The sequence below is a fragment of the Triticum dicoccoides genome, chromosome 2A (assembly GCF_002162155.2).
Source record: "Triticum dicoccoides isolate Atlit2015 ecotype Zavitan chromosome 2A, WEW_v2.0, whole genome shotgun sequence".
NCBI classification, from domain to species: domain Eukaryota; kingdom Viridiplantae; phylum Streptophyta; class Magnoliopsida; order Poales; family Poaceae; genus Triticum; species Triticum dicoccoides.
In genome coordinates, this window is record NC_041382.1 from 652262623 (window position 1) to 652271242 (window position 8620).

Consider the following 8620-nt stretch of genomic DNA (forward strand, 5'->3'; position numbering starts at 1 on the left):
ACGGATGTGTCTTTTTTTGTAGTGCTAGCATCTCTATCTCCCTATCTATCTGTAGTTTCTCTATCAACATTTCGCACTCTTGCTTCCTATCATGCACACTATATCTGTCTCTCCATACATGCATCTATAGGTTGATCTCTTCTGCACAATTGATGTGTCTCACTCCCTCTGCTCGCCATAGATGCATGCTCCAGCCCACGCCACTATCTCTTAAAAACAAAAACACATGCTCAATTATCATATTGTCATACCGATCTATCTCTCCCATGTTGTTGATCTTATGACTTATCTCTTGTTTCTTTTATCTCGATTATGCGCGCGCGCGCGCACACACACACATCCCACGTATACATGTATACCTCTCGCACATGCACATTCAAGGTTTCCTATGTCTCCATACCTAGTTAATTACCCTCAGCCCTAACCCCACATCGAATCATTCTCTTTTTGTGTGCACATAACTTCCGCCTGGTTGGGTAAAACACACACTCACACTTAACAATCTCCTTCTAGCTACCCCCCTCTCTCACTCTTCGCCTATATCCCTGAAACCAATAAGACCATCCCTTCGTTTAATTCCCGCCTACATGCACCATCGATATATATATAGTAGTCCTCCTCGGTGTCTCTCGAACAAACATATTCTCTCGATGTCGACTCCTCTCACGCGCACACGCCTTCTCTTCCCTCTCTACGGGCCTTTTCTCTCTCGCACCCCCTAGTTGGTGGTCTCTGCCATACACATCACCTCTCTATGATGAAGCCACACACACTTAAATTACTTTCGCCACCGAAGACTCCACTTCACACACACACGCACACATACACACGCACCCCCACCCCCCCACACACACACTAAGACTCCATCTCACACACACATGCTCTAGGCGTAGCATTTGTTCCTACCACCCTTCGTCCAACCTTACCCGTATGATAAACAATCTTATATTTACTAATTGGAGGCACCTTTCAAGCCTATTCATTAATCCACATCAACAAAATTAATCACACCGATAGATTATAAAATTGACGCCCAAGATAAAAAGAAAACTTATGTAACACAGATGGCCCGTCCAACAAACCAATGGCATCTGACACGTCTAATGTTGTGAAAAAAAATTACCTTAAAAAAACAGATAGCCTCCTTCCAAAGGACTGTCATTAAAAACAAAACAAAAAAAAACAGCCAAAAAAAGAAAATATTGGGTCTGATTTGATGACCCGTGAAACTCTTCAACGGCAAAAAAAAGGCCGACGAAGTTCCATAACCACTCTCGCATTAAAAAGGAAAAAAGACAGCGAAAACAGGAGAAAATATGGGATCTGATTTTTTTTAGACTTGCGATCTGATTTTAGTGACCCGTGAAACTCTTCAACCGCCAAAAAAAGACCCATGAAATCTTCTTCCCAATTAAAAAAGGACTAACATATCTCAAAAAAAGGAAGAATATCTGCTGGGCTCCTTTCAGACCTTTTCAATACACGCTATGGAAATTAATTACACCATTCTTTAGCGGAATTAAGGTCGGCACTTTTTTTGACAGGAATTAAGGTCGGCACTTAATTACACCACTGAGTTGTCGAATTTAGGTCCAACGTAAAAAGAAACTTGCGTCAAAAATATGGCATATGACATGTCCAATGACGTGGGAAATAATCATCATTTTTTTGCAGGAAAAAAGATCCGCCCGTTCCTTAAAAAAATAGATAGCCGTTCCTTAAAAAAATAGATAGGCTCCTTCCGTAACTACTCTACCGATAAAAAGGAAAAAAATATATGATCTGGTAGATGACCCGTGAAACTCTTCAACTACAAAAAAAAAGACCCATGAAATCTTCTTGCCAATTAAAAAACAAAAAACATCTCTCCTTCAAAAAAATTGGACGAACATCACCTCGGCTCCTTTCATGCCTCTCATTAATCCACACCATAAAATTAATTACAAAATCTTTTCAATGGAGAATTAAGGCTGGGAATTAATTACACCATTGAATTGTAAAATTTATCAGCGAACCGCAAAAGAGCTTGAAGCCAGATGCTGCAAGGGATGATGAGCTATCGACTGCAACCCCTGTTTCGGGTATAAAAACGGAAAACTTGGTTTTCTTGGCTTAATGTTCTGAGAAGACTGCAATCTAACAATTTTAATAAATGACTAATAGTTGATGCTGGGTTAGGATGATCTTTACCGATGGTGGTCAAAAGTAGATCATGCTGCTGGGGTAATTGGTATACTGCGCACAGAAGAACCTAAAGTGAACACGAAGCACAATGATTTATCTCTCTGATGTCCTCCACTTCGTCGTTGGTTCACCAAATTCACAGGCAAGTAAAACCTATCCTGAATTTTTTTGAATGTGCTACTTGATTTTTAGTCCTTTGGAAACATGAAAAGACAAAGCGTCCGATTATATAAAAATTGTTATGTACATGCCTATCCACGAGTAACACTTCACCTGATTATGTTTCAGAGGAGCAGACCAGATTCAGCTGCATCCAATGTCGCCAGGAGCAATGTAGTGGTGTCGTGATGCGTATGTTCTTAATCATCTAGAGCGTCGATTAGTCTTATGGATGTGCGTAATACAATATATTATTCCAAATATACTACTGTGCCTGACAAGCACGCAATTGGTGAATTGCATGGATTCCCATGATTTTTTTTCTAGGTGCAGATTGCTAATACGTATCTGCATATAGTATATAGTACGTCTAGCTTGGCTTTATTGTGGCCTTAGTCAAAGAGAAAAAATAGCTATTAAATCATCTTGAAATACACATAAATTAGTGAAGTAACAAGAAAATCTGGATGTATCATGCGCCACAAAGATCTCATATAAGCATATGATTATCTACTAGTAAAGGTGCCCGTGCGTTGCAACGGGTATGTTCGAGTGATTCAACATCATGTTATGTAACATGTGGATATTCATGCATCCATATGGCTTTGTCGGCTTTCTTTTACCGTTATAGCATTAATTTTCTTGTCCTCCTCCTTTCCACTCGCAATCCCACCTTGAGTCCTCGACCTGCACTTCCAAACACGTGACCATTGCAATTTGGTTATATTTCACACCTCCCCCCTACCCCCTCCAGTAAACCTATCTTCTATTTGCACCATCGCTAGTCTTTGTTCTGCAATTAACATTGTAGAACAGAATACCAAACTAATTTAGGTGAACAAATGCAACACATTCACTATTATTCGAACGTGATGTGTTATTTGCTCATCCACTCCTATAGACTTCTTCCAGAATATATGTGCATTTTTTTCCAGTTAGGTTTGAAATGACGGCACTTCTATTCATGTATTATAACATGTACTCTTTATTCAGAAAATGTGCTATCTTAGTAGTTTGTACTACTTACATGTTACATCTAGTATGAGAGAGAGAGAGAGAGAGAGAGAGAGAGTGTGTATTGACACTTGGAACACCTCATCCCTTCCAAATAACAGCCGGGAAAATTAGTGTACCATAAATTAAGGGGTTTGTAGAATTCTTTTGTTAACAATCAGATTTCCTGTTTAAATAGAAAAGCAATTCTCAGGTAAAATTACAATTGTTCTACATATGTAGCATTCACCACTCTTTCTCTCCAGTAGTACCGCTGTGTACAGAAAATAGTATCGCCATATATAAAAAAGTATATAACATGTTCTATGATATTAAGATATACCATGAATAGATATATTCGCTCAAATCTCTACTATTAAAGTGGGGAATGGAATCCTTCATTTACAACACCCATTTCTTGTGAAAAAATAATCTCTAGTGAAAGTCAAGCAACAATCAATGAAGAATATATACCTAATTTAGGGTTTAATCTCCCAACTGAAAGAATTACCAGGACTACATTCAAATAGAAAAACTGTTAATGCAAGATAAATTTCAGCAATTAAATAAAGTTATGCACAAGTAACCAAATAGATAAATAACATCGTCCAACAAAAAACATAAAACGACCAGGTTGGCTTCTACCATATATAATTTCTCCCCACCCACTGCACAAAAACAAATTGGCGCCTACTATTTTCGGTCAACAACAATTAATTTGCTCTATCCAACTGTGTTTCGCTTGCAACAGCTACTAAATGTAGTTATACTGATCATAAACTTCGGAAACTTATATGGGATAAAGATGGCAATGTGAAGGCCAGAAATTTAGTATTGAATTAGATGAAACTTGCCACGCTCTCCAACATTTGTTAGCAGTATGCTTGAAATCCACGATCAGAATAGGAACGCAACACACCTGTTTACATGTTATTACTCTCTCTGTACATAAATATAAGTCGTTTTAGAGACTTGTATGTTCAGTCTAAGACGTCATATATTTGTGTACAGAGGAAGTAGTTAGTAATAAGGTCGAGTGCTTCTTCCATGCATGACATAATACTGAGTTGTAAATAATGCTTCTTCTCAAGATGCGGTCTCATGATCTGCTTGATGTTTCCCAGGGATGACCAAATTGGTAGCGTGAGGATCCTAGTTACTCACAGAGGCGGGCAATGGCATGTACAGGGCTGAGCAGCACCGCTAGGCTCCAAGGGACTCATTCAACCAACATCTTCCTTCTGCACAACCACTGCAAGCGAAATATGAGCTCAAGTTGCTACCCAACTCATACAGATTTAAACCCAATTGATCAGTCAAAACAAAAAGTACAATCATCCGAGCATGAGGTATAGAGTAGAGCACCACGAAATCCTAGGTTACCTCTTCCAGCCGTCGTATACGAGCCCCTTTCCATCCTCCCGCGCACTCTTCTTCGGCACCCCAAGGCCGCTGCCGCTTTGGTCACCTCCCTCACCTCTCTGGCTCCCCTTACAACCTAAGCGGACGACGATGAGGAAAGGAAATAGAAATCGAATCTATTCAACCTATTGTAAACTCACTATAAAAGTATAAAAGAACATATGCCTTGTCTGGAAATTGCAACTATAATTATTAAAATAAATTTTCACGTACATAAACTAATCAGACCATTAGGCAGTTCATTTTGAGTGAACAGAACACCCTCCTTAAGCGATTAACAGTTTCTCATGATATCTATGGTATAATAGAATAAACAAACCAAAGAAAAGCTATATATGATTACTAAAAATTGTTGTTTGCTATCAAGAAAAGTGATGGTGTTGCATCAAGATGATCTAAATGTAAATCAAATGGAGCTGAATTCTGAACCTGCTTCTCGCGGCTAGCTCGTCTAACAGTGGAATATGAGTAGCACATTTGTATGCACAACCGTATTGCAGTAGCTAAAGGGGCTTGTCCCCCTCTCCCTCATGTCATTAGCTATCAATAATCATTACCTAGTTAGCCATTTGTAGAACAAGGTAAACACAGAGAAAACGAGATGGATTAATTCCTGATAGATGAGATGTATCCTCTTAGCATTACTCAAAAAAGGATACCTGATAGATGAGATGTATACTCTTAGAATTACTCGAAATCACCGAGTTCACTTTCACATACCTCAAGATCAGGTAGAACTTTATCTAATTATCGTCTACTCAAAAAGCATTTCAATTACTTGCAAAACCTGCCATCACCAAGACATCAACACTTGTAGCAATAGACATCATACATTACAATATATATCATCGGCTCATCTCATGTTGCCTAAATCTACATGGACCAATCAAATAATTGTAGCCATATGAAAGAAAAAACTGAAACAGTTCAAAGAAAGGCAAAGAATCTTCAGGCTCTGTAGCAACAGTGGGATTGCTCTTATTTTCGACAAACTCCTTTTGTGTAGAAGCAGTCAATCATGTCTAAAAAAAATCTGGAAACAGCTAGCAGGCTAACAAATATGTCATTATTACTGCACATGACTGAATGCAAACTACAATAAGGGGCATAACCTGTGAAGATGGCCATCCGTCCTTGTTGCTGCAATTGCATAACTCCAGATTTCATTTTTTTATGTCATTAAGCAACTCAACGAACATGTGAAAAGCACACCTGCAGTAGGAAGATTCAGCAACCACATGCAGCAAGTCAGGAGTCGTGTATGAGTAAATCAGAGAAAGGAGAAAAGATGAAATCCAGAACATAAGCGGGAACAGAAATTAGATCCTTTTTACATTAAATTAAGGCTAAAAACGTGTTGAAACATACCGTTGGGTGTCTAAGGCTTTATGTTTTCCAGATCAAAGAAGAAAACGATCTAGTTTTAAAGAGGAGAGTGATTAACCTACCTCCAATCATCAGGGGCGTGCAGATCTGAGTAGGGGGTCGATCCGGAGGAACCAGCATCCACCAAGCCCCGCAGCCTCAACAGGAGCTCCTCTCCCTGCCCTCCGGCCGGTCACCGGAGCCGCCGGCGGCGGCGACCGCCTCCCTCACCTTGTGCCCCTTATCCTCATTTCTTCCTATCTCCCTCATGCCCTGGTCTCTTAGCATCAGCAGGACACCGTCGCCACCGGAGCAATACGCCGCACCCGCCGCCAGATCCATCGACGCCGCGCCCGGATGGCCGGCGCGGCACCAGATCGAGCGCCTGGCGGTTGGGATCGGGAGGCGAGGGAGAGGAGAGCCCGTTCTTGTGTGTGTTTCTGGTGGTTTTTTTCACTTTAAAAAGGACCGTGTGATGAATACAGTAAAGTATAAGGATTTATTTGTAAAATGTTTGAACGAAACGTTTTCTCACTTAAGAAAGGACTGCGGGTTGAATACTACAAAACAGAGGGGCTTTTTTGCCAAAGCGTCGACGACGTACGACCAGAAGCAGTAATTGCTTTATTAGTAGGGAAAGATGAGACATAGATATGTTTATAGTATGGATAGAAAGTATTAAATTTTTTGATCCACATTAATAATAAAAGAATTTTCTTTGTTGAGACAAGAACTTCAAATCTGAATAATATTGGGTGTTTATAATAATAAGCATACATAACAAACACTTATATGTATATGTATATTATTTGTTATGATAACAGGTAAGTTGATAGAAAACTGTGCACACGTGTATCCATTATTATGTATAGAGACGTAGAAACAAACTCTTCATAAGTCTACTGTGCTTCATGGCAAAAAGAAGATATGTCTTTTTAGGTAGGCCAAGAAAGTAACATATATGCTACAATAGTAAACTTATCTGTGTACCTCTTAGAAACTTATAAGTCAGGAATACATGATGCATGCAACAATGTTTGCATTTGCAACCATATTTTCTACCAACATAACAAATACTTCCTTCCATAGATCGGTAAAATAGGACAATGATTTTAATTAGTAATATCTTTATCAAAAAATATACCCTTATATGACTTTCATAAGGTAGCACATCCATATTTTCCCATATCATCTATAAATCTATGATTGTCACACAATTGGAGGCAAACAATATAATAAAAAGATAGTCTGGCGAATAATAACAAATATAACATATTCATATTATTGTCTGACATTTCTACTCTGTAATAACTTCGTTGTAACTAATATTAGAAGTGCTAGGCCGTGTAGGTGCACGGGTTGAGGACTAGTCACCTTAATTTACTTGTATAACATAGACAAATCCCACTTTAATTTAGTAGTTAGCAAACTTCTCATAATTATATAACGCAAATCACGTGTAGGAAGTGACATTTTTTTACACAACCACGTTAACATGGCCACATAAATCGCTAGCTAAAATGTAATACCATTATACTTATATCTCGATGAAAAAGGTTGAGTACATGTCCGAAGAGTAGAGTCGCACACACGCTCTCTGTCTCTCAGAATCTCACACACACACACACACCAGTTACGTGACGCCCCTTAAGCAGACCCGCATGTTACAATTTGTGCACCCGCGGGTACACGTGATGGTGCGCATTTATTTAAGCTTGATGGCGAACCCAAACAGTAGCTGCATTCATTCCCCTCCCACCGCCTCTTCTCTGGTCGCTGTCGCCTGATAGCCATGGCCCGGCCGAAGGTAACAACATACACCATACTCCCGCCGGAGCGGCGCATTAATCTGGAGGCGGCGCGAAGCCCGAATCACAGCAGCCCTGCCTCCGGAGTCCGGACTAGCCGGAGCCGGATGAGGAGGCATTGGAGGCGGAGCAGCATGCAGAGCCGGAGGAGGAGAACTACAATGTAAAGCCGGAACAGGAGGATGATGACGCGGCCGAAGTGGAGCCGGAGGAGGACGATGATTTCCATTAGGCTGGTTGCAATGGTAGTATCATAGCTAGTATCATGCATGCCAACTAGGCAATTCTAATGAGGCGTCATAGAATTAAATGAAGAAAGAGAGGGTTGAGTATTATATCATGATACCGTATCATAATAAATGCTATGCTACTATGTGTCATGCATGACAGTAAATAAAATACTACATGATACTAATATATGATACTATGCATTAGGGAAGTAGTATCATACACTAGTATCATATGCATGATACTAGTATATGATACTCTCCATTACAACCATCCTTATACTCAGACTTAAAGGGCTTTGAGTTTCACACCACATTTATTTCATAGAGATAAGAGAAAGGAATTTTTAGTGGTCATGCATGCATCTTTTGTGCTAGCACTCCTATATAAGGGTTGACCGGTCGCTGCCCACGGACGTGCGCGGGCGGTGGAAGAGGAAGGAGAAGGGAAGCGGGCTGCGG

At 40.0% G+C, this 8620-nt stretch overlaps 1 long non-coding RNA gene across 2 annotated transcripts; it reads right to left on the reverse strand.

Annotated features, from left to right (window-relative positions):
- Positions 1–4194: 4194 nt before the first annotated feature.
- Positions 4195–6545, reverse strand: LOC119355986. Of its 2 annotated transcripts, XR_005171758.1 has the most exons (5): positions 6207–6545; positions 5871–5970; positions 5188–5545; positions 4720–4834; positions 4195–4588 (listed from the first exon to the last, which is right to left on the reverse strand). It is a non-coding gene; the product is annotated as an uncharacterized LOC119355986 (long non-coding RNA). The 2 variants fall into 2 exon arrangements; XR_005171757.1 differs by having other exon boundaries at positions 5188–5970.
- Between the last annotated feature and the right edge of the window lie 2075 nt (positions 6546–8620).